We start from the raw sequence: 6,000 nt of genomic DNA, 5'->3' as shown, positions 1-6,000 counted from the left end.
CAGCATGTCATACTTTGGTTCAGCGGTATTGTGAGATGAAGCGGCCCGGACCGACATTACGCGTACGCTTACGCGAGACTGGTTTCACCGTTCGGAGCACTCGTTGCTTAAAGGTGACTGGCGGGTGTCTGTCTCTCTCACTTTAGTTGAACCGAGTGTGGCTACGCCCGGTCCTTGCGAAGGTTAAAACAGCACCAACTTGACAAACTATCGTTGTGGTTTTGATGCGTAGGTAAGAACGGTTCTTGCTAAGCCCGTAGCAGCCACGTAAAATATGCAACAACAAAGTAGAGGACGTCTAACTTGTTTTTGCAGGGCATGTTGTGATGTGATATGGTCAAGACATGATGTGATATAATGTGTTGTATGAGATGATCATGTTTTGTAACCGAGTTATCGGCAACTGGCAGGAGCCATATGGTTGTCGCTTTATTGTATGAGATGCAATCGCCATGTAATAGTTTTACTTTATCACTAAGCGGTAGCGATAGTCGTAAAAGCAATAAGTTGGCGAGACGACAACGATGCTACGATGGAGATCAAGGTGTCGCGCCGGTGACGATGGTGATCATGACGGTGCTTCGGAGATGGAGATCACAAGCACGGTGCTTCGGAGATGGAGATCACAAGCACAAGATGATGATGGCCATATCATATCACTTATATTGATTGCATGTGATGTTAATCCTTTATGCATCTTATCTTGCTTTGTTTGACGGTAGCATTATAAGATGATCCTTCACTAAATTATCAAAGTATAAGTGTTCTCCCTGAGTATGCACCGTTGCAAAAGTTCTTCGTGCTGAGACACCACGTGATGATCGGGTGTGATAAGCTCTACGTTCAAATACAACGGGTGCAAAACAGTTGCACACGCGGAATACTCAGGTTAAACTTGACGAGCCTAGCATATAACAGATATGGCCTCGGAACACGGAGACCGAAAGGTCGAGCGTGAATCATATAGTAGATATGATCAACATAGTGATGTTCACCATTGAAACTACTCCATCTCACGTGATGATCGGACATGGTTTAGTTGATATGGATCACGTGATCACTTAGAGGATTAGAGGGATGTCTATCTAAGTGGGAGTTCTTAAGTAATATGATTAATTGAACTTGAATTTATCATGAACTTAGTCCTGATAGTATTTTGCAAATTATGTTGTAGATCAATAGCTCGCGTTGTTGCTTCCCTATGATTATTTTGATATGTTCCTAGAGAAAATTATGTTGAAAGATGTTAGTAGCAAAGATGCGGATTGGATCCGTGATCTGAGGATTATCCTCATTGCTGCACAGAAAAATTATGTCCTTGATGCACCGCTAGGTGACAGACCTATTGCAGGAGCAGATGCAGACGTTATGAACGTTTGGCTAGCTCAATATGATGACTACTTGATAGTTTAGTGCACCATGCTTAACGGCTTAGAATCGGGACTTCAAAGACGTTTTGAACGTCATGGACCATATAAGATGTTCCAGGAGTTGAAGTTAATATTTCAAGCAAATACCCGAGTTGAGAGATATGAAGTCTCCAACAAGTTCTATAGCTAAAAGATGGAGGAGAATCGCTCAACTAGTGAGCATGTGCTCAGATTGTCTGGGTACTACAATCGCTTGAATCAAGTGGGAGTTAATCTTCCAGATAAAATAGTGATTGACAGAATTCTCTAGTCACCATCACCAAGTTAGTAGAACTTCGTGATGAACTATAGTATGCAAGGGATGACGAAAGTAATTCCCGAGCTCTTCGTGATGCTAAAATCGACGAAGGTAGAAATCAAGAAAAACATCAAGTGTTGATGGTTGACGAGACCACTTCAAGTGTTGATGGTTGACAAGACCACTAGTTTCAAGAAAAGGGCAAAGGGAAGAAGGGGAACTTCAAAAGAACGGCAAGCAAGTTGCTACTCAAGTGAAGAAGCCCAAGTCTGTACCTAAGCCTGAGACTAAGTGCTTCTACTGCAAAGGGACTGGTCACTGGAAGCGGAACTACCCCAAGTATTTGGTGGATAAGAAAGATGGCAAAGTGAACAAAGGTATATTGGATATACATGTTATTGATGTGTACTTACTAGTGTTTATAGCAACCCCTCAGTATTTGATACTGGTTCAGTTGCTAAAGAGTAGTAACTCGAAAACGGGAGTAGCAGAATAAACAGAGACTAGTAAAAGGCGAGGTGACGATGTGTGTTGGAAGTAGTTCCAAGATTGATATGATCATCATCGCACACTCCCTATTCTTTCGGGATTAGTGTTGAAACTAGATAAGTGTTATTTGGTGTTTGCGTTGAGCATGAATATGATTTGATCATGTTTATTGCAATACGGTTATTCATTTAAGTTAGAGAACAATTGTTGTTATGTTTACATGAATAAAAACCTTCTACGGTCATACACACCAACGAAAATGGTTTGTTGGATCTCGATCTTAGTGATACACATATTCATAATATTGAAGCTAAAAGATGCAAAGTTAATAATGATAGTGCAACTTATTTGTGGCACTGCCGTTTAGGTCATATTGGTGTAAAGCGCATGAAGAAACTCCATACTGATGGGATTTTGGAATCACTTGATTATGAATCACTTGATGCTTGCGAACCGTGCCGCATGGGCAAGATGACTAAAACGCCGTTCTCCGGAACTATGGAGAGAGAAACAGATTTGTTGGAAATCATACATATAGATGTATGTGGCTCGATGAATATTGAGGCTCGTAATAGGTATCATTATTTTCTGACCTTCACAGATGATTTGAGCAGATATAGGTATATCTACTTGATGAAACACAAGTCTGAAACATTTGAAAAGTTCAAAGAATTTCAGAATGAAGTGGAGAATCATCGTAACAAGAAAATAAAAGTTTCTATGATATGATCGCACAGGTAAAATATTTGAGTTACGAGTTTGGCCTTCAGTTAAAACAAAGTGAAATAGTTTCACTACTCACGCCACCTGGAACACCACAGCATAATGGTGTGTCCGAACGTCATAACCGTACTTTATTGGATATAGTGCAATCTATGATGTCTCTTACCAATTTACCACTATCGTTTTGGGGTTATGCATTAGAGACAGCTACATTCACGTTAAATAGGACACCATCAAAATCCGTTGAGACGACGCCTTATGAACTGTGGTTTGGCAAGAAACCAAAGTTGTCGTTTTTTAAAAGTTTGGAGTTGCGGTGCTTATGTGAAAAAGTTTCATCCTGATAAGCTCAAACCCAAATCGGAGAAATGTGTCTTCATAGGATACCCAAAGGAGATAGTTGGGTACACCTTCTATCACAGATCCGAAGGCAAGACATTCGTTGCTTAGTATGGATCCTTTCTAGAGAAGGAGTTTCTCTCGAAAGAAGTGAGTGGGAGGAAAGTAGAACTTGATGAGGTAACTGTACCTGCTCCCTTATTGGAAAGTAGTTCATCACAGAAATCTGTTCCTGTGACTCCTACACCAATTAGTGAGGAAGTTAATGATGATGATCATGTAACTTCAGATCAAGTTACTACCAAACCTCGTAGGTAAACCAGAGTAAGATCCGCACCAGAGTGGTACGGTAATCCTGTTCTGGAGGTTATGTTACTAGACCATGACGAACCTACGAACTATGAAGAAGCGATGGTGAGCCCAAATTCCGCAAAATGGCTTGAGGCCATGAAATCTGAGATGGGATCCATGTATGAGAACAAAGTGTGGACTTTGGTTGACTTGCCCGATGATCGGCAAGCCATAGAAAATAAATGGATCTTCAAGAGGAAGACGGACGCTGATAGTAGTGTTACTATCTACAAAGCTAGACTTGTCGGAAAAAGGTTTTTGACAAAGTTCAAGGTGTTGACTACGATGAGATTTTCTCACTCGCAGCGATGCTTAAGTCTGTCCGAACCATGTTAGCAATTGTCGCATTTTATGAAATCTGGCAAATGGATAAACAAAACTGCATTCCTTAATGGATTTATTAAAGAAGAGTTGTATATGATGCAACCAGAAGGTTTTGTCAATCCTAAAGGTGCTAACAAAATATGCAAGCTCCAGCGATCCATCTATGGACTGGTGCAAGCATCTCGGAGTAGGAATATACGCTTTGATAAGTTGATCAAAGGATATAGTTTTATACAGACTTGCGGTGAAGCCTGTATTTACAAGAAAGTGAGTGGGAGCACTACAACATTTCTGATAAGTATATGTAAGTGACATATTGTTGATCGGAAATAATGTAGAATTATTCTGCAAAGCATAAAGGAGTTTTTCAAAGAAAGACCTCGGTGAAGCTGCTTACATATTGAGCATCAAGATCTATAGAGATAGATCAAGACGCTTGATAAGTTTTTTCAATGAGTACATACCTTAACAAGATTTTGAAGTGGTTCAAAATGGAACAGTCAAAGAAAGAGTTTCTTGCCTGTGTTACAAGGTGTGAAATTGAGTAAGACTCAAAACCCGACCACGGCAGAAGATAGAAAAAGAATGAAAGTCATTCCCTATGCCTCGGCCATAGGTTCTATAAAGTATGCCATGCTGTGTACCAGATCTATTGTATACCCTACACTGATTTTGGCAAGGGAGTACAATAGTGATCTAGGAGTAGATCACTGGACAGCGGTCAAAATTATCCTTACTGGAATAAGGATATGTTTCTCGATTATGGAAGTGACAAAAGGCTCGTCGTAAAAGGTTACGTCGATGCAAGTTTTGACACTAATCTAGATGACTCTAAGTCTCGGTCTAGATACATATTGAAAGTGGGAGCAATTAGCTAGAGTAGCTCCATGCAGAGCATTGTAGACATAGAAATTTGCAAAATACTTACGGATCTGAATGTGACAGACCCGTTGACTAAAATTATCTCACAAGCAAAACATGATCACACCTTAGTACTCTTTGGGTGTTAAGCACATAGCGATGTGAACTAGATTACTGACTCTAGTAAACCCTTTGGGTGATGGTCACATGACGATGTGAACTATGGGTGTTAATCACATGGTGATGTGAACTATTCATGTTAAATCACATGGCGATGTGAACTAGATTATTGACTCTAGTGCAAGTGGGAGACTGAAGGAAATATGCCCTAGAGGCAATAATAAAGTTATTATTTATTTCCTTATATCATGATAAATGTTTATTATTCATGCTAGAATTGTATTAACCGGAAACATAATACATGTGTGAATACATAGACAAACAGAGTGTCACTAGTATGCCTCTACTTAACTAGCTCGTTAATCAAAGATGGTTATGTTTCCTAGCCATAGACATAAGTTGTCATTTGATTAACGAGATCACCTCATTAGGAGAATGACGTGATTGACTTGACCCATTCCGTTAGCTTAGCACCCGATCGTTTAGTATGTTGCTATTGCTTTCTTCATGACTTATACATGTTCCTCTGACTATGAGATTATGCAACTCCCGTTTACCGGAGGAACACTTTGTGTGCTACCAAACGTCACAACGTAAATGGGTGATTATCAAGGTGCTCTACAGGTGTCTCCAAAGGTACTTGTTGGGTTGGCGTATTTCGAGATTAGGATTTGTCACTCCGATTGTCGGAGAGGTATGTCTGGGCCCACTCGGTAATGCACATCACTATAAGCCTTGCAAGCATTGTGACTAATGAGTTAGTTGCGGGATGATGTGTTACGGAACGAGTAAAGAGACTTGCCGGTAACGAGATTGAACTAGGTATCGAGATACCGACGATCAAATCTCGGGCAAGTAACATACCGATGACAAAGGGAACAACGTATGTTGTTATGCGGTCTGACCAATAAAGATCTTCGTAGAATATGTGGGAGCCAATATGGGCATCCAGGTCCCGCTATTGGTTATTGACCGGAGACGTGTCTCGGTCATGTCTACATAGTTCTCGAACCCGTAGGGTCCGCACGCTTAAAGTTACGATGACAGTTTTATTATGAGTTTATGTATGTTGATGTACCGAAGGAGTTCGGAGTCCCGGATGAGATTGGGGACATGACGAGGAGT

This window comes from Triticum aestivum, chromosome 6D, assembly GCF_018294505.1.
Source record: "Triticum aestivum cultivar Chinese Spring chromosome 6D, IWGSC CS RefSeq v2.1, whole genome shotgun sequence".
Taxonomy (NCBI): domain Eukaryota; kingdom Viridiplantae; phylum Streptophyta; class Magnoliopsida; order Poales; family Poaceae; genus Triticum; species Triticum aestivum.
This window is presented reverse-complemented; position numbering follows the sequence as displayed.